Source organism: Leptodactylus fuscus, chromosome 6, assembly GCF_031893055.1.
Source record: "Leptodactylus fuscus isolate aLepFus1 chromosome 6, aLepFus1.hap2, whole genome shotgun sequence".
NCBI classification, from domain to species: Eukaryota; Metazoa; Chordata; class Amphibia; order Anura; family Leptodactylidae; genus Leptodactylus; species Leptodactylus fuscus.
This window is the reverse complement of record NC_134270.1, coordinates 90614828-90635402: the sequence shown is the minus strand read 5'-3', so window position 1 is coordinate 90635402 and position 20575 is coordinate 90614828. Positions and strand designations below refer to the sequence as shown.

Here is a 20575-nt window from a genome sequence, read left to right as displayed (position 1 = left end):
TGCTTTTTAGTCCCTGTATAAATGTCTGTGGTATGAGCTCCTGGAGCTGTGCAGTCTTTGAAGCAGTTCAGTGTTAGAGTACAATTTTTGTAATAGCATGATCTCTAAGAAGGTTGTGATTTCCAGGGAAAACATATGTAGAATCTTATCGTATCGGATCTCATGGACAATTTGTGATTTCTTGGGGCAGTGTATAACAATTGAGGTGACGTAGACTCTCAAGGCAGTGTATGAATTCCTAGGACAATGTAGGATCTCAAGGCAGTAAATGAACTTTTTGGGGCATGTAAGAACTTCAGAGCAGTAAACTCGTGAGTCAGTGTTACATAGTTACTTAGTGGATTGCAAAAGAGATATTAGCCCATCAAGTTTAATTCATTTTATACTTACATATCAAAGCTGATCTCCAGAAAGGCAAAATGTCACTTTGTTAATGGTAGCAACTCAATTCACCATAAAATGCAAAGTATTTGTAGCTGGCAATTGGACAGATCCATAATCTACATTAATACCAGTAACCTTGAATATAGTGGTTCACAAAGAAGATCTCTAACCATTTTTAAAGCATGCTACATCTTTTGTTATTATCACCTTTGCAGGAGCAGTTTCCATGTTTTCATGAGTACAGACAGTAAAGTAATGCTTGCAAACTTTTTGGAAAAATGCACTTTTATAAAATAAAGTATGGCTTGGGTTTTATAAGGAACAAATATGTACTCATCCTTCTCTTCTCTAGAATAAATACATTTGAGCAGATAAACGGAAACTGTATAGTCTCAAACTGCATCAGATTTTTCAAAGCTTCTAATGCTGTTTGAAAATATGGCATACTTATTGACTGTCTAAATTTACACCATTTATTAGTTGCTTTTTTCTGACAAAATTTTCATGCAAAATGGCTGGCAATTCAGCTAACAGTTTAGCATATCAAGCCACACCCTTTTTCAACAATCCCCTACCTACTTATAGCAAAGGTGCATAAACTGTAAGAAAACATGTAAAACAAATAGACAATAAAGGTAAAAGGTGTGCAAATTAGGCCAAAATTCTAGTGCATATTTATTAGTTTGCCTCATTTAGTTTTTACTAGAAAAAGTACACATCCCTGCCCAGTTAGGGAAAGTGTATGAACTTTCCCTAACAACAGCTCGGTTAGAGTGTTGCTGAAGAGAATAATACAGCCTTTTTTATAATAAACAGGAATTTAGATAGGGTAGTCAGGGCTTGTTCACATCTCCGTCCGGTCTCCGTTCATGCAGGTTTCCGTTTCCTGCACAAAACTGAGCAGGAGACTGAAACCTGCAGGATTCTTTCAAGCCCATTCATTTGAATGGGTTTGAAAGATGTCTGGCCATGAGCGCTGGTGAGCGTTTTATGCTCTCCGTCGCAAAACCGTTTTTTTTAAATCGGACACAGAGTCGGACATGCAGTACTCTGTGTCCGGTTTAAAAAAAACGGTTTCACGGCGGAGAGCATAAAACGCTCACCGGCGCACACGGCTGGATCTGGTCTGACAGCTTTCCGTCTTCTGCATGCAGAAGACGGAAAGCTCAGAACGGACTCCGGGCACTAGTGTGAACCTAGCGTAACGTATATAACAAAAATTGGCACCAAGACATAAAAAGTTTCCACTGCACTTTGTTTGAATTTTCAAGACTTATTAGTGGTGTCAAAGATCAACTGTTGCCACCCCTCTTTAAGAGACACAACTAGAAACTTTAAGATGTGCCCAAAATTGTTAACTGTTGTCTAAGACCCCATTGAAAATGAAAATACTAACTTGGTTGGTATAGGCAAGTGCACTCCTGGCTACTGGCAGATGTAAATATAAAAAGTAAAACCTCTAAAATTCCCTCTAAAACTAAGGCTCTCCCTCTTAATGTCCCACCTGATCTTCTGACTTTCCTCCGCGGTAACTATGACTTACGCGACTCTCTATTTTGCAAACTACCCCCGGCTCTTTTGTGACCTGAGGTCTCTCCTGGATAAGTGGCAGTCCTTACCTATCTCTCTTCTTGGGAGGATTGCTGCAGTCAAGAGGACCCTACTCCCTAAGCTTCTTTGCTACTTCGAGACGCTCTCTGTTGTGGTCCCTCGATCAGATCTTCGTACTCTACAGAGGGCTATCTTCCAATTCATCTGGCAGGCTAGCCAGCAATGCATCCCATGCTCTGTTGCTGGCAGGTAGGGAGTGCGGGGGCCTGGCTGTTCCGAACCTCCTGCATTATTACTGGGCAGCCCATCTGCGTTGTATCCCATTCTGGGCCCCTATCCTGGCATACACCAGGTGGGTCAAAATTGAGAAACTTTGGCTTTCTCCTATACACCCAAACGCTCTCCTGTGGGTTGGCTCTCCCCCTGCCCCCTTCTCACTACCTGCTTGGCCCCATCCGTTTCACCCGGTCTATCTGGTCTGCCTGCTGCACTAAGTTTTCCTTGGTCTACCTATGCTCCTAGTCTGATTTCAGCTATGGTCAAGGTGTGGTCTGCTGCTCGCCTTTTTCGAATTGCTGATTTGGTTGACCCTGTGACGTTGGAACTCAGGTCCTTCGCTGACCTCACGGCAAACTTAGGCCTTCCCCAGACTGAGTGGCTCCACTACTCCCAGGTGGTCCACTTTGCTCACTCACTCTATGGCTCCACAAGGGTCTCCCTCCCCATGGCTTTTGAAAGGCTCTGCCATGCAGTCACCTCTACTAGCATCTCCTGTTTACTGGCTTCTCGCCTTACAGGCAGCTGGTTCCCCCATTAGACATCGTTATATGGCTAGATTGGAAGAGGCGATTGGCAAGCCCATCTCCCCAAGACAGTGGAAGATTGTTTGGTCTCAGGCCCAGAAGTCCTCTCAATGTGTGACCTTCAGGGAAACACAGTTTAAACTTGTCATGCGCTGGTATCACACCCTGGTATCTTCTCCACACTCTGAATCCGGCTATTCCTTTGGGGTGTTGGCGCTGCAGTATATCAGAGAGTATTTTGTACCACATCTTCTGGACGTGCCTCCTTGTTCTTGGCTTCTGGAGGGAGGTTAAGAACCTGGCTGATGATCTCTTTCTACAGGGGGCTCCCCTAGATCTTCTTGTATATCTCTTGAACCTCCTGCTCAGACACCTTGGCAAGAAGACCACCAGACTTTTTCTTTACTTATGCATTGCTGCTAAGAACCTAATTGCTAAAAATTGGAGGAAAGTGAACCCTCCTTCTGGCCTTGAGCTCTTGACCCGTATGAAAGATGTGAGGAGTCTGGAGTTCCTGATGGCTAGTATTAATAACACCCTGGATGCCTTCAACTCCATCTGGTCCCCCTGGAATACGTACTGTGCTCTACGCAGCCTCTGAACCCGGTCCTCCTCCCCTCCCCCTCTCCTTCGTCTTGTCATGGTTCCTTTTTTCTTTTAATGTCTTGTTGGGTCATTTGTCGCTCCCCCATTATCTCTGTTCTTGTTTGAAGGTTTGGCCTACAGCCTTTCCCCCTCTCCAATGTACCATTTCTGTTCTTGTTTGTCTTACATTTTGTTATGGAAATTTTTTTTTAAATAAAAATTACAGTTTAAAAAAAATAAAAAAAATTGAAGTTTTGGATCCTGGAGACTGTGGTAGATTAAGGTCAATTTTCTGCTGGTGTAACACTTGTGATCATATTTAAGACCATAATTTTTGATTAACAGAAGTCAACAGTTATAAGGAATAAACAGGCAGCTTGCATGCTGGTGAGACAGTTGGCAAACTGGCATTATTGATCTTAAATGTAGCATAACTTCTCTTCCTGTTTTTCTTTCATGAAAGTGGTGTGGGAGTCTTAGGGTCCATTCACACGGAGTAAACGCATGCTCATTTTGACAAAATACACGTGTAAAGAATACACGTGTATTGTGACGTGTTTTTTGACGTGCTTCTTTTACACGTGTAAAAAATGTCATTGAAGTCAATGGGAGTCTTATTTTTACACGTGTATTTTGCCAAAGTGAGCACGCATTTATTCCGTGTGAATGGAGCCTAAAATATGCCAGTTGTGACAATTCTTATACCTGAGGTTTGCAACTTTTTTATGCCAGATATCTGATGTAAACTTAAAGAGGACCTTTCACCATATCTGGGCACATGCAGTGTTATATACTGCCGGAAAGCTGACAGTGCGCTGAGTTCAGCGCACTGTCGGCTTTCCCGATCTGTGCCCGGTGTGAAGAGCTTACGGTCTGGTACCGTAGCTCTTCTATGGTCAGAAGGGCGTTTCTGACCATTAGCCAGGAACGTCCTTCTGCCTCGCGGCGCCTATCACGCTGTGCTGTGGAGCCGGGAGGAACGCCCCCTCCCTCTGCTCACACAGCTCGTCCATAGACGAGCATTATCAGGGAGGGAGGGGAGGAGTAAAATAATTGGTAAAATAATAGTTTCTTCTCTAGAAGCCATGCCAATTCCTATAGAGGGCAATATCTTGTAGGTTCTGGATTGTTCAATCTTCAGCAAACATTGCATGCAATTCCAACTGAAATGGTAACAATTTAAAACTATTTCTTTATTGATATACGTTAAAATGAAAAACCCAGGGTATAAATATGTATAATGAAAAAATATACTTCCCAATGTGTGAATTTTGATTAATTATAGGCCTATCCTAAATGCAGGGATAAGTCTAAACCATGGCTGCAACACTAGGAACCCTGAATAAAACTAGTCAATAGGATATCAGGGAGACTATCCCTCACCATATCAGAGTTAACTGTGTGCAACCCAAAAAATCACATCAACTGCGAGGTATATATAACAATGCTCAAAATATAATTTTATAGAGCAAAAGAAAACAGCCTCTTACAAGATGTATCAGAGGGTGTTTAAAAATGTTAGTAGCTATAACCTCAGATGACAGGTCTTAGACATATGCTGCAGGTGATACCAGCCAGCCAAACAATTAACTGCTCTTGTATGGGGCTATAGAAATGGAGGCCACAGTGGGTTAATCCCGTTACCCCAAACATAGGGCAACAAACTCCAGGCTTCAATGTAAGGGGCAAAATGATTTCAAAATCGGCTACCTCAAAGTGTTATTTTTATATCAAAGTGTTGTTTTTTGTCTCTACATGTTTCCTCCCATTACAGCGAATCCTCAGGAGACTAATAATAGTAGAGGAGCAGCCTCATATGTAGCAATTAACAAAAATCTCTTCCTCCAAACAGGGCGACTTGAGTTAAAGCCAAAGAGCTCAATTTTGTCTCATCTGACCACATCACCTTCTTCCAGTCACTCTCAGGATCATCCAGTTGTTCATTGCCAAACTTCAGAAGGGCCTGCACATGTGCCTTCTTGAGCAAGGGGACCCTGCAGGAATTGCAGGATTTTAGTCCATTACGGCGTAATATGTTAACAATGGTTTTCTTGTATAAGAAAAAATATCCTTTTACCGTGTTAGCCAGTGAATATGAAATGAAATTTTTTTTTGAGCGAAGTCCTCAGTAGTTGATACCTTTTTTTAATGGCTAACTTAAAAAGTTTTTTCATGACATATCGAGCTTTTGAGACTCTATAGAGTTCTCTTCATCAGGATAGTATAACACAATTTCTGAAGTTAGGCATATATATATATATATATATATATATATATATATATATATATACAGAGGAATGGGGTGTTAGATGCAAATATGGTTTTCTTGGTGACTGTAGTTTCAGGTGCCTTGAGATCATGAACAAGTTCTCTCCGTGTAGTTTTAGGCTGATCTCTCACCTTTCTCATGATCAAGGTACCCCACAAGGTGATGTTTTACATAGAGCCCAAATCAGTGAATCAGTCATTTTGAATTTCCTCCATTTTCTTACTATTGCACCAACAGATGTCTCCTTCTCACCCAGCGTTTTACTTATGGTTTTGTAGCCCATTTCAGCGTTGTGCAGGTCTATGATTTTTTTTATTATTGTTTATTTTTTTTAACTATTGAAGGCTTCACAAATTTGTGTGTCATCCTTGCACAGAGGCCCTGCTAATCTACTCTGTATCCTTCCAATTTTTAGTATATGTGCTAACGAAGCGACCGCATGCAGGTCTATTATCTTGTCCCTGACATCCTTAGGGTCAGTGCACACGGAGTTCTCTGGTGCTGATTTTGACGCTGAATCCGCCTCAAAAATCAGCCTCCAAAAAAAGCATCCCAATTGGCAAACTTACAGAGTCAGCGAGGGATCAAATAATAATTTCCTTCACATTCTCTCTCTCTCTCTCTCTCCCTCTGTATATATATATATATATATATGTATATATTTTCCAGAACAGTGTAGGATCTCTTGGTCAATGTATCCCAGGCAATGTATTGATCACATTAATAGTGTTTGATTTCCAGGGCAGGTTACTGCACAATCTCTGGGAGATCTATTTTATATGCTGACCAGGTTCTGCCCTTTGACTGTCAGGTTAGTTTTGGCTTCTGTTCTCTCACGTTACAGTGACCAATAAGATAAACAAATGTTCTGACCAAACCCTGCTACTGGTCTTTGGTACCTTTTAGCAGCTGGCCAGGCTCTGTTCCTGGTTTCTAAATTGAGTTTTAGCAGCGGACTGGCTACTCCTGGCCTCTAAAGTTAGTTTTTCTTTATAGCATGACTTTGCTTCTGGCCTATAATGTTAGTCTTAACTTTTAGCCTGTCTCTGTGTCAGGGCAGCTAAGTCAACCTTAGGGGGAGTTCACACGGAGTTACGTGCCACGGGACCCTTTGCGGGCTGTACACGCTCCCATTGATTTCAATGGGAGCGGGGATCGTATGCGCCGCGCTAGTTTGCGGCCATTTATTCACGGCCGCAAACTCCCATTGAAATCAATGGGAGCGTGTACAGCCCGCAAAGTCGACGTGCCACATCATGTAACTCCGTGTGAACTCCCCCTTACAGAAGACCTTTCAGCACCTCTGCCAACTCTAGTTCTTAGCAGCTGTTAATTGGCACCGTTTCACTGACTCCAGCACCATTGGTTTTTTTTCTGTAGCCCCCACAATTCTTGAGCAATCACTGACACAGACACTGCATACAGCCTGGCTGAAAGGCTGACATGGGAAAGCCCTTTTAACCCTTTCACTGCCAAGGGTCTCTGGAAATTTTGCACCTCCAGTAGCCAGAGCAATTTTCACAGTTTTGGAGAACATACAAACTCCTTGCAGATGTTGTTCCTGGTGAGATTTGAACCCAAGACTCTGGCACTTCTGGGCTGCAGTGCTAACCACTGAGCCACCGTGTTGCCCCCACCTATATTTTTTCTTAAAGTAGACACCTGCAGCATTGTCTCAATGCCACTGTATACATGCCAATGTACTGTATATGAACAGGCACCTTCATGCAATTTTTATTTAAAGTGAATGTTTTATGAAAAAATGGAATTAAATGTATATTAGTTGTTAAAAGTGGAAACCAAACAATAAATTATATGCACAAAACCTCCTAAAAATAAGATTTCAACATGTGCAGAGTTCATTCATATCACTATGGCCTACACCCGCATACACGTGGCTTCAGATAATCCCTAGAACTGGAAGGAACAAAAGTCTGCTTTGAAGCTAGAAATGTTAAAAAAGTATCATCCTATAAAATTTAGGGATTACACACCGTGAAAAGCAAGTGAACCCCTAAACCCTGTATATTTTTTGAAAGTAGACAACCTGAAGATTACATATGTCTCAATGGGTCATCAATAGCCACATCCACCTTCATGCAATTTGTGACAAACACAAAACATTTTTTGAAAAAATGCAATAAAACACATATTTGCACCTGAAACTCATGTTCAATCTCACATTAATAAACAAAATACATTTAAAATAATAGCTTATGGCGTATACAATGTGTATGTACGGCAAACATCAACTACAACAAGAGCTCGGACTCCAAAAAACACTAATACAGAAGACAGGCAGGATTTTGCTGTTATTCACTAATATGTTGAAAAGCTATACTGCACCTAGCAAACTGTGACTGTGACACCAAAATCTAACTTTTTTGAGATTGCACAGCATACCGTATATAAAAACACAACTTAATGGTACATATATACAACCACGTTCATACAACGTTGCGGCAGAGATTGCTAGCAAAAATTGCACAAAAATTCAAATTTGCCACTAAAGTGCGACTCAAGCAATCCCTTTCTGCCAACAAAATGTACTTTCTAAAAAACTGCAATATGTGAGGAGTTCATACATACCACACATGTATATATTTACAGGGGCGGGTGTTAAAGAAATGCCAAAAACGCAGAAATGCGCCAACCCATTTTGTGCATGCAAATTAAATAGGACTTTACATAAAAATATTATTTTCCATCCCCCTATAAAAATTTTAGCAATCTATACATTCATCTTTAGTTATAATCTTTATTACTATTATTTTAGCGTGTAACAAATATCGCTAGAGGCGTATTTTACTCTAGAAATCTCAGGTATAGACAAGACAGGAATTGGGTGAAATGTAAACTTTATTCATGATTTTGTGTATGTTGTGCAAGTGTTTGGTGCAACTTTTTTTTTTTTTGGCGCTGCAACCTGGACAATGGTAAATGTCTAGGTCAATAAACTTCCTGGTTATGTTCAGGGGGCATAACAAAAGAATACCCCACTAGTAAAGCTCAGGGGGAAATTACATTATACCTGTATGTGACAATCAGACTGCAAAAGTATAGTATGCGCTCTGATTGACAGGAGGGGGGAAATAGGGACTAAAGCCCCTTCTCTCCCCCTCCTAGGGTCACATACAGGTTAGGTACAGAGACAGAGAAAATGCTTCTCTGTCTCTGTGTGCACGCTGCAGCTGCTCCTCCTCCCCCCTTCCTGTTTCACTAATGCTTCCCGAGACAGGAGGGGGACGACGACAATTTAAACTCCTGTATATCAGGACTCGTTTGGCCTATGAAGATAATTTTAGATACCATTTAAAGATGAGAATCTTGTCTTTAAAATGATAAGATCTTCATAATAGCCCTTACAGATTTTTAGCAAATTGCTGTTAAAAACGCTGTCAGGAATTGAGATCTTCAATGAGATCTCAATCCCCAATAGCGTTTTCAACAGTGAATCGCTTTGGCACAGTAAAGGTTAATGTGAAGAACTTGGTATCCTTTTAAAGATGAGATTCTCATCTTTAAAATGAATCTAGAATTATCTTCATACGCCAAACGAGTCCTGAGATATGGGCATTAGAAGTAAGGACGTAGCAGCTACGTCCTCGGCTAGGCAAGTGACACCCTGGGAGGACGTAGAGCTATGTCTGTGACAGTGAAAGGGTTAATGTAAGAAAAGGGGTTGTGATTCAGAACTCCAATCAGAGGTGGACATTTTCAAAGCTCAGAATCACCCCCCCCTTCTCCACTTGACAGTAGAGTCTAAAAAGCAGGCACCAAATTCAACAGAATTTATTTCTCTGAAATGGTGGGGCCGTAGAAAAAATCCAGCTCTGCTGAAATCAGTGGAGCAGCACCTATTAATTGATGAACTGGACTTGGAAGATGTAGTGTAAAGGTTCACTTTTAAGGGTTAGGCACATAAACGCAAGAGAAAAAAAAAAGATCCATTGTCGAGACACTTATCCCCACTATGCAATGATTTGCCTCCTTCCTGCTACCTTCCATGAGTGACAGGGCCAGAGAGCTAAGCATAAGTCTTGTCTGGGCATATACTATATGTATATAGCATTATTGGTACATGCATAGAACCTCTCAGAAGTTGCCAAGCCAGAGTGGTTGAGCTGATTGAATCACAGTACATGCAGAAGCGCCAGGTGTATTTACTCACAATGTAATCAACAGACACTGGTTTCAGGTGGAATTTGGAGCTGATTTTGAGGTGGAATTCAATACTGAATGCTGCCATGTGAACATACCCTTAAGTTAGTCTTAGCATTGGCAGGACTCAATTTGTGGCCTTGCTAATTATTCTTTTTCTTTTTTATGATAGTTTTATTGAATTTTTGAAGAATAATGGACGTTCAAATTGGCAATACTGTGAATACAGTATGTAGCACATCAAAAAAGGGGAAGACATGCGAAGAAAAGACAGTAGCATATGCTGATCATTATATTGTAGGCATTGTGAATATGTAATTAAAAAAGAGGGGGTTGGTAACTTCAAACAGTTGTATTTCCGGTTGCATACTACCTAGAAACGAGAGAAAGTAGAGATTCTCAGCTTTCATATGATCTCAATATTTAAGTACTCTAGTTTTATAGCTAGAGTATCACTATTCAGCACTAGAGGTATCACTAGTTAGCCTTTATTTCTAACTAGTGATATGACTAGATTTACCTTTACCGCTAACCTTGAGAATCTCAGCTTTCTTTTTTAACTGTAGATGGTGAGCCCACAACGTACATTTTTCCCTATCAGTATGTCTTTTTGGAATATGGGATGGAAATCCATGCAAACACGGGGAGAACATACAAACTCCATAAAGATTTATTTTTTTTGCCCTTGGTGGGATTTGAACTCCTTTGGTAACTGCTTTAGCTCTACATACTAGATTAAGTACAGGTATACGGATAGAGACTCCATGGTAATGCTTAGTCAGACAATTGCTAATAGGAACTTTACAGCCTATTAAGGAATTTTGATAGATTAGTAAAGTATATTACAAAAATGTACAACACAATTCTCACCCCAACTGAGCAGCAAAATAATAGATACCTGAAATGGGAGTTATGCTTTAAGTTATTCATACCATTGGCTGGGCTCTGGTTGTGGCCTTTACAATTATTCTTTCACCTTTTTTATGATCAATTTATTTAGTTTTTCAATAATAACTAACATTGAAATAGATTAATTCTCTCGGAAGCAAAGACAGTAGCATATGATGAACATTACATTGTAGGCATTATATAATTTATATACCAGGAAAAGAAAATTCTGAGCGAAACAAGTTTGTAGATATTTCTGAGAACAGTTATGTTTATTTAGGTGCTGCTTGCACTGTCTGACCGCCAGTTTACATCAATAATATGTTATAGATGAGTCAGATAGTTATTGGCCTCAAGGAATAGAGTGTGTAGGGTGTAAGGTGAGGACCTTGTATGTGTTTGTGGGTGAAAAAGAGGTAAGGAATTCTACTTTGTTAAACAGGGACAGTAGAAAGAACATAACCTGACTTGTATGAATGGAAATAGTCAAATGAGTACTTAAAGGGGTTTTCCAGAGAGTCAATGGGTTCTAGACTCTCGTGACTTGACTTTACTATGCTCAGCAAGCCCCCATAGCACACTTGTGAAAACAGGAGAGTAGGAAGGAGGTGGAGTGACCTTGGGCCCGGTGGTGGTTCTGATCTCATGACCTGGGGTTCGAACCAGCCTAGAGGAAGCATGTCAAAATGTACTCCCTAGACAACCCATTCAAGTAATTTCTTGCTGACTTTTAGTTCAGTTTGGCCAATACTACTATGTCTGCCATCAAATGTTTCTCCAATTTGCTAGTAAGGTTTCAATTTTCCTAGTAAGGTTTCAGCCATATATTGGAAAATTACACCACTTGGAATTTGCACCAGAGATGGAAAATAGACATACCATAGCTCCCAACCATCCAGGACAAGTGCCCTGCTATCTCCCACCATGACAGAGCAAAATCTGCTCACTGGCTCCAGAGTCCCAACTCCTGTCTCCTGTCCGCCTCCTGGGTCCCACCTCCCAGCCACTACTATGCTGTGGGCTTGGCTACTTGCTTGACCAGATGTCAGGTGCCACCCTAGCTCTCCACAGACACAGCCTTTCCACTACAGCACATTTCCCTCAGCATAAGGGAGAGTATAAAAGAGAGAAGATAGAGAGGGCACTGTTACAGTGCCACACAAAGTGTTTAGAGAGAGTGCACTGTCAATCGCGAATGTAAGTTGTATAAGAATGTGTTTCAGGTCCAGTGTCTGAAAAATAAAACCTTCCCCAAAAATAAGCCATAGCACTTTTTTAGAGAAAAAATAATAATATAAGACACTGTCTTATTTTCGGAGAAACATGGTACCTTCGGAAATGCTGGCAGTAAGGATATGTTTATACAGAGTTTTTTGCAGGTGGATTTTTTTTTCTTAAATGTAGATTGTGAGCCCCACATAGAGCTGACAATGTACATTTTTTCCTATCAGTATGTCGTTTTTGGAATATGGGATGGAAATCCATGCAAACACGGGGAGAACATACAAACTCCTTGCAGATGGTTTTATGCCCTTGGTGGGATTTGAACACCAGGACTCCAGTGCTGCAAGACTGCAGTGCTAACCACTGACCCACCGTGTGGCCCCTTTTGCAGGTGGATTTTGACCCGGAATCTGCCTCAATATCCGCTTGCAAAAATGTCTTCCATTCATTTCAATGGGAGTCCTTCACTTCTTTTTCCCGCTAGCAATTTTTTTCAGCTAGCGGGAAAAAGAAGCAACATGCCCTATCTTCCTGCGGATTCCACGGCTGTGGAAGAAAAAGCTAGCTGAACCCATTGAAATCAATGGGAGGCTTTTTGACAGCGCTGAAAATTCAGCACCAAATAAAGCGCCAATTTCCTCCGTGTGAATGGACCCTGAATGGACCCTGCTAGCAGAAAAAGGGAACCCATTGAAGTAAAAAATTTTCAGTGCTGAAATTCCACACCAAATTCCTCACCATTAAGGGTCCATTCACACAGAGTTTCTGGGCAAGGATTTTGGCGAGGAAAAATCCGCTTTGGGAATTAGGAAATTTGCCAATTCCTTGCCATAATCCTCGCCAAAAAAACTCTGTGTGAATGGACTCTTAGGTGATGACTAGTCTCTGCGCCTAGCCTCTCAAGTTACTCCTAGCATTCAAATAGGCTCCACTACTGGCCTCTCAGGTTAATCTTAGGTTGTTACTGGTTCTACTCCAGGCTCTCAGGTTAGTCTTACCTTCTCCAACTAATAAAATGTGAACACAGCCCAGTTCACATATTCCAACTTCAGTCTCATTTTGTATCTTACTTCCAATGCAAGGATTCTAATCTCCTCGGTTAGAGACAACAATAAATAAGGCACTATAAGTCCCAAAATGAGTAAGCGGTTTTAATGGACTATTCACTGATTGATATTTGTATAGTACATTTTTGTATGGAATAATTAAAAGATAAGTTTTATTTTTTAATTCTGGATCCCTTCTTGGATTACTGGATTCTCCAAATCTTTTGTTTCAGAAAAGAGGCTTAGCTGTTGCCTGAACTTATCTTTGATCTTTTAGGTTAGCCTTATCTTCTGTACTGGCTCTAAGCATAGCCGTAGCTCCTGGATTGTCTCTGCTCCTGGCATTATAAGTTAGCCTTTAGGGCCCCTTCACACGGAGTAGACGCGCGTATATTTTGGCAAAATACACGTGTAAAAATACACGTGTAAAAATCAGACTCCCATTGACTTCAGTGGCTTTTTCTTTTACACGTGTAAAAAAACACGTACAAAAAACATGTCAAAATACACATCAAAATACACGTCAAAATACACGTGTAAAATGTCATTGCAGTCAATGGGAGTCTTATTTTTACACGTGTAAAAATACATGTGTATTTTGCGCGTTTTTGTTTTCACTTTTGACTGAACTCTCAGGTCAGTATTAGCTGCTGTCAGGCCCAGTGCAAAGGTTTCATAAGTTTGCCCCATCACCACCATATAGAAATATCTGAACTGGACAAATTATAATACCTCCTCAATGGCCCCCCACATAGTATAATGCCCCTTAGTGGCCCTCATACAATATAATGCCCTTCAGTTACCCATCACACAGTCAAATGCACCTGCATGCATCACACATTAACCTGCCCCCCTCTTCCATGGTCCCTCAGACATTAACCTATCCCACGCTAGTGGCCCCTCAGACATTATATTATATTGATAGGGCCCAGTGCAAGTGCACTGTTGACCCTATAGTTAAAGTGGCGCTGGATGCTGGTAGGGCATTGCTTGTGACATTTCAGTTCACTCTTAGCTTCTGGCCTCTCAGGTTAGTCTTACTATAATTGCTAGAAGGGCTCTTCTCCTGGTCTCTCATATTATTGTTAGGCTAGGTTCTGCTTCTGGTCACTTAAAATAGCCTTATCTTTTCTTCAAGTTCTGCTCTTGGCGTATCAGGTTAGTTTTAGCTGGTGGCCAGACCCTGCTTCTGGTCTCTCTTATGCTATCTTCAGGCCACACTCTGCTTTTTAGCCTTTCAGTCTAGAATTATTTTCTTTCCCAGCTCTGCTCCTGGTTTCACAGGAGAGGCTTAGCCGCCTGGGCTCTGCTGCTGGCCTTTTATGTTATTTTTAGCTACTGTCTAGGCTCTGCTCATTATTATTATTATTGTTTATTTATATAGCACCATTAATTCCATGGTGCTTTACATTTGGGGGTTACATACAATACACAAAATGTACCGGTACATATCACACTAACAGTGATCGGCTGGCACAGTGGGGTAGAGGGCCCTGCCCGCGAGGGCTTACAATCTATGAGGGAAGGGGGGTAGAGACAGAAGGAGAGGGGGAGACTGTACAGATGGCGGTGCGGTGATAGTGTTATTGGAGGTTGTATGCCTTCCTGAATAGGTGAGTCTTCAGGGCCTTCTTGAATCCTGTGATTGTGGGGGTCAGTCTTATGTGTCGTGGTAAGGAGTTCCAGAGTATGGGGGATGCACGGGAGAAGTCTTGGAGACGGTTGTGTGAGGAGCGGATGAGGGCAGAGCGGAGTAGGAGGTCGTTGGAGGATCTGAGGCTCATGACCTCTTGTTACCCTTTATTCCTGTGCAGGCTGTAAGGATAGTCTCTGGCATTCATGACCAACAAGGCCAGGTAGTGTAAAAAGAGGTGAGGTCATAACCTCACCTCTATTTACACTACCTGGCCTTGTTGGTCATAGCAGGTAGATAGCTCTTTGGTGTGGTAAGAACAACAACAACAACATCCTCAACATCCTCATTGCAACATACATAATATGAAAAAAAGTTAATATATCAGAAACAGAGGTGTTTTATTCATGAGAACTCCAGGTATTTGACTTTGCTCACAATTCAATGGGGTCTATACTAGTGACAGACGACCTTTAAGTCTTACCTTCCACCTGGGATCTGATCCTAGCCTCTCATTTCATTTTTATTTGTCTGACCTGGCATTGTCACTGGCCTGTTAGGTTTGTCCTACTATTTGGCTAGACTCTAATCATGGCCTCTCCAGTTAGTCTTATCTGCTGACCTGACTTTGCTTTTGGCCTCCTAGGTTAGTCTAAGGGTTCATTCACACGGAGGAAAATGGCGTGGATTCCACATGGATTTTGGTGTGAATCTGTGTGGAATTAGCGCGGAATCTGCATCAGATTTCACACGGAAATTCACATGTATGTGTGTGTCCATAAGTGTCATGTGATCATTTTGGATACTAGTGAAAAACGAGCAATTGGTTGTTATGGATGCCTGGAGTAAAGCTGTGTGAATGTGACCTTGTGTAACAGTGTCATCCACAGTGCCTTGCCCCTTTAAAGCTGACATACAGCAGTGAAGCATACTCTGGCGTGTGGTACTGTGTGCAGAGGCGCATATCTAATCCTCCGGGGTGTGGTACTTTGTGCAGACGCAGGTATCCAATCCTCCGGCGTGTGGAACTGTGTTCAGACACGCATATCTAATATTCCGGTGTGTGGAACTGTCTACATACGTGTGTATATAATCCTCTGGCGTGTGGTACTGTGCGCAGATGCGCATATATAATCCTCTAGCGTGTGGTACTGTGCGCAGATGCGCGTACCTAATCCCCTGGCAGGTGGTACTGTGCGCAGACGTGTGTATTTAATCCTCCGGCGTGTGGAACTGTGTGCTGACATGCAAATCTAATATTCCGACATGTGGAACTGTGTTCAGACACATGTATCTAATATACCACAGTGTGTGGAATTGTGTGCAGATGCACGTATATAATCCTCCAGCGTATGGTACTGTACACAGATGCGCGTATCTAATCCTCTGCATGTAGTACTGTGCGCAGACGTGCATATCTAATCCTCCGCATGTGGTACTGTGCGTATTTAATCCTCCGGCGTGTGGAGCTGTGTGCAGGCACACGTATCTAATCCTTTGGCGTGTGGAACTGTGTGCAGACATACATATCTAATCCTCCGGTGTGTGGAACTGTGTGCTGATGTGCAAATCTAATATTCCTGCGTGTGGAACTGTATGCAGATGCACGTATATAATTCTCCGGTGTGTGGTACTGTGCGCAGACGCGCGGATCTAATCCTCCGGCATGTGGTACTGTGCGCAGACATGCGTATTTAATCCTCCGGCATGTGGAACTGTGTGCAGACGTGTTACGGTCAGTAGGGTTTATTTTAAAAAAACTAAATAAATAAAATCCTGCGGAGCCCTACTGGACTCTGAACTGCTGAACACCCTAGTGTGAATACAGTCTGGCAGTTAGTGTCATTGCCAGAAATCTAAACTAACTGCGTGTGCTCTTGTTTAAATCACAGAGACCTGTGCAGCTTCAGAGCAGCTGCTACAATAAACAAAACAGTCTAGCCAGAACTCCTGGTCTAGGATCTCAGTTTGGATGTCAGTGTTGGATTGCGCATGTGGAGTTACTGTGTGTATTTTGTACTGTGTGTATTGTGTACTGTTTGTATTGTGTACTGTGTGAGTTGGAATATGAGTGAAAGACTTGCAGGTTTATATTTGCTAATCGGGAGGTCATTGTTTTGGGAATGCTGTATCTCCGCAACGGTATGTCTCACCGAGTTAAGGCCTCGTCTTTAACCTTCCCGGACACCTGAAGTATCTGTGTGCCAAATTTGGTGAAGATCGGTCCAGTCGTTTGGTCGCGCATAAAGAACAGACAGACAGAAATTTATTTTTATAATATAGAGATTTGCATTTTGCATAGAGAAATAAGTATTTGATCTGGCAAACAAGACTTACGGTAATACTTGGTGGCAAAACACTTGTTGGTAAGCACAGCAGTCAACATTTTTTGTATTTGGTGATGGGATTTGTGCACATGTCAGGAGGAATTTTGGTCCACTCCTCTATGCAGATCATCTCTAAATCATTAAGATTTTGAGGCTGTTGCTTGGCAACTTGCAGCTTCAGCTCCCTCCATAAATTTTCTGTGGTATTAAGGCCTGGAGATTAGCTAGGCCACTTCATGACTATAATGTGCTTCTTTTTCAGCCACTCCTTTGTTGCCTTGGCTGTATGTTGTGCGTCATTGTCCTGCTGGAAGACTCAGCCACGACCCATTTTTAATATCATGGAGGAGGGAAGGAGGTTGTCGCTCAGGATTTTACAGTACATGGCTCCATCCATTCTCTCATTGATGTGGTGAAGTAGTCCTGTGCCCTTAGTAGAGAAACACCCCTAAAACATCATGTTTCCACCTCCATGCTTGACAGTGGGGGCAGTGTTTTTGGGTTATAGGCAGCATTTTTCTTCCTTCAAAAATAGCGAGTTGAGATATTGCCAGAGAGCTGAAATAACATTGTGGGAGGATGACAGGCAGCCCATGGAGGGATCAACTATTTGAGGCCACTTATGAAACTCGTCAATGTGTGCTGTCTATAGATTATTGGAAGCAAGTCTGAACAGCTGAACCATGTGAGTCCTCATATGATTCCGCACTAATGAGACATTTGTGGCCTAAACTAAGGATAGGCTATAAAAAATTTATTCCTGGACAATCCCTTTAATTTTGGATATAAAATAGGATATATATGCATTTAATTAGAATTACCTTTATTTTATCAGTGCAGTAGCCAGTCTCTAAAGTAAAAAAAAAAAATGGTATGCTCCGTTTATAGTCTATTTGTGAAATTGAAGATATTATAGGAAAACTGAGTAGGACTAAACATGGCATCAGTTATTTGACTCTCACACATGTGATATGACCTTGGCAATTAACCTCTTGCCAAGCACGTAGCTCTACGTCCTCCCAGGGTGGCACTTGTATAGCAGAGGACATAGCTACTATGTCCTTAATTCTAATGCCCATATCTTTGGACTCGTTTGGGCTATGAAGATAATTTTAGATTCATTTTGAAGATGAGAATCTCATATTTAAATTGATACCAAGTTCTTCATGTTAACCCTTACAGTGCTGAAGCGATTCACTGCTGAAAACGCTATTCAGGATTGAGATCCCATTGAAGATCTCAATTCCCGACAGCGTATTTAACAGCGATTCACTCAAAATCTGTAAGAGCTATTATAAAGAACTTGAGATACAGGACTTTAATGCTTCTCCTGTATCGGGAAGCATTTTGTGAACTGTAACAGGAAGGGGAGGAGGACTTAGAATACAATAGAAAGAGACATAGAAATAATCTGATCTTTGTGCAAAACCGGAAGGGGGAGAGAAAGGGCTTCAGTCCCTATCCCCCCCCCCCTGTAAATCAGAGCGTATACTATACTTTTGCTCTCTGATTGTCACATACAGGTTTAATGTAATTCCCCTCTGAGCTTTGCTAGTGGGGTATTCTTTTGTTATACCCCTGAACATAACCAGGAAGTTTATTGGTGCTGTCAGCCACACATTTACCAGTGTCCAGGTCACAGCCCCCCCCAAAAAAAAGTCGCACCAAACACTTACACAACACATACACAAAGCCATGAATAAAGTTTACATTTCACCCAATCCATGTCCTGACTATACCTGAGCTTTCTAGTACGCCTCTAGTGATGCCTGTTACATGCTAAATAATAGTAATAATGATTATCACTAGAGATGAATGTATAGATTGCTAAAATTTTTATAGGGGGATAGAAAATAATATTTTTATGTAAAGACCTATTTAATTTGCATTCACAAAATGGGTTGGCGCATTTCTGCGATTTTGATGTGTCTTTAACACCCGCCCCTGTAAATAAATATATATATATATATATATATATATATATATATATATATTATGTATGAACTCCTCACATCTTGCAGTTTTTTGGACAGTACATTTTGTTTGCAGAGAGGGATTGCTTGAGTCGCACTTTAGTGGCAAATTTCAATTTTTGTGCAATTTTTCCTTGCAATCTCTGTTTGCTGCAACGTTGCATGAAGGTGGTTGTATATATAAAACATTAAGTTGTGTTTTTATAAAAGTTTTTTTAAAAAGTTTTCAAAAAAGTTAGATGTTGGTGTCACAGTCACAGTTTGCTAGGTGCAGTATAGCTTTTTAACACATTAGTAAATAACTGCAAAATCCTGCTTGTCTTCCGTATTCATGTTTTTGGGAATCTGAGCTCTTGTTGTAGTTGATGTATGAGGTACATATAGTATATTTACACATTGTATACGCCATAAGCTATTATTTTAAATGTATGTTGTATATGAATGTGAGATTGAACATGAGTTTTAGGTGCAAATATGTGTTTTAGTGCATTTTTTCAAAAAATGTTTTGTGTTTGTCACAAAGTTGCATGAAGGTGGATGTGGCTATTGATGACCCATTGAGACATATGTAATCTTCAGGTTGTCTACTTTCAAAAAATATATAGGGTTTAGGGGTTCACTTGCTTTCCACTGTATGTAATCCCTACATTTTATAGGATGAACTCCTCACATGTTGAACTCTTATTTTTAGGAGGTTTTGTACATATAATTTATTGTTCGGTTTCCACTTTTAACAACTATTATACATTTATTTGCATTTTTTCCATAAAATATTCACTTTAAATCAAAATTGCATGAAGGTGCCTGTTCGTATACAGTACCAAGTGGCATTCTGACAATGCTGCAGGTGTCTACTTTAAAAATATATATAGGTATGGTGGGGGGGGGGGTAGATGTTTTTTTTTTAATGTTGCAATTTAGGTTTGATTTGTCCATCTCAAAACTGTGAAAATTGCTCTGGCTTCTGGAGGTGCAAAATTTCCAGAGACCCTTGGCAGTGAAAGGATTAAAGAGGTTATCCAGTATTTAGGTTTTTATGATTTATCCTTAGGATAGATCTTAAATTTGTAATAGGTGAAGTTAGTGAGAGCTGTGTTGCACTGGCATCTGGCCACTAAACAGGGCATGGAGCCAGCTGCTTCCAGACCCATTTTGTAGTACAGGCGTTGGAAGCAGGGAGGTCAGTGTGGGGCTTGCTTTTGGCCCCATTCATCAAATGTTTATGGCAGAATACCCCTTTTAGACTGCTTACTGTATATGGCTGGTTATTTTGGGCTAAAATTTTTCAAGATGCTAGAAATAAGGGTGTGAATTTTTAATATAAAGGGGCATAGCTTAATTGTGCCACAGTAGTGTTGAAATGATGTGAAAGCCCTTTTAATTGAAGATTTTTTCAATATACATTACTTTAGAAATACTACTTTGTTTACCTGTTTTGTAAAATTATTCTTGTTTACACAATGTTATCAGGGAACCCGGCATGATATCTCTCATTATCTAGCACTAGCAGGAGGACCCGGATTTGCATGGGTATATTTCATTTTTTGTTTGTGTTGTGGCCCTATAAAAATTGCCCAGTTGTGCACTCATGTACTTTGTATGTCATTTGTGTGTGTCTCTGCCCGCGACTTCATCTGCGTTGTTGTTGTGAAAATTGCTGCCGTCGATGGTTTGCCTTCTCCGGCGTTTCGCTAGCTCTTAAGCTGTCCTGCTGCTGAACTTGTTCCTCAC

At 41.1% G+C, this 20575-nt stretch overlaps 1 protein-coding gene and 1 non-coding gene across 2 annotated transcripts in view; one reads left to right on the top strand and one right to left on the bottom strand.

The window, feature by feature from the left end:
• The window catches only part of KCNB1 (potassium voltage-gated channel subfamily B member 1), a 235367-nt gene that overhangs the window by 1061 nt on the left and 213731 nt on the right, over nt 1-20575 (top strand). The gene's annotated exons all lie outside the window — the stretch shown is intronic.
• LOC142211035 (U6 spliceosomal RNA) lies at nt 5924-6031 on the bottom strand. The gene has a single exon (XR_012717134.1). It is a non-coding gene; the product is annotated as a U6 spliceosomal RNA (small nuclear RNA).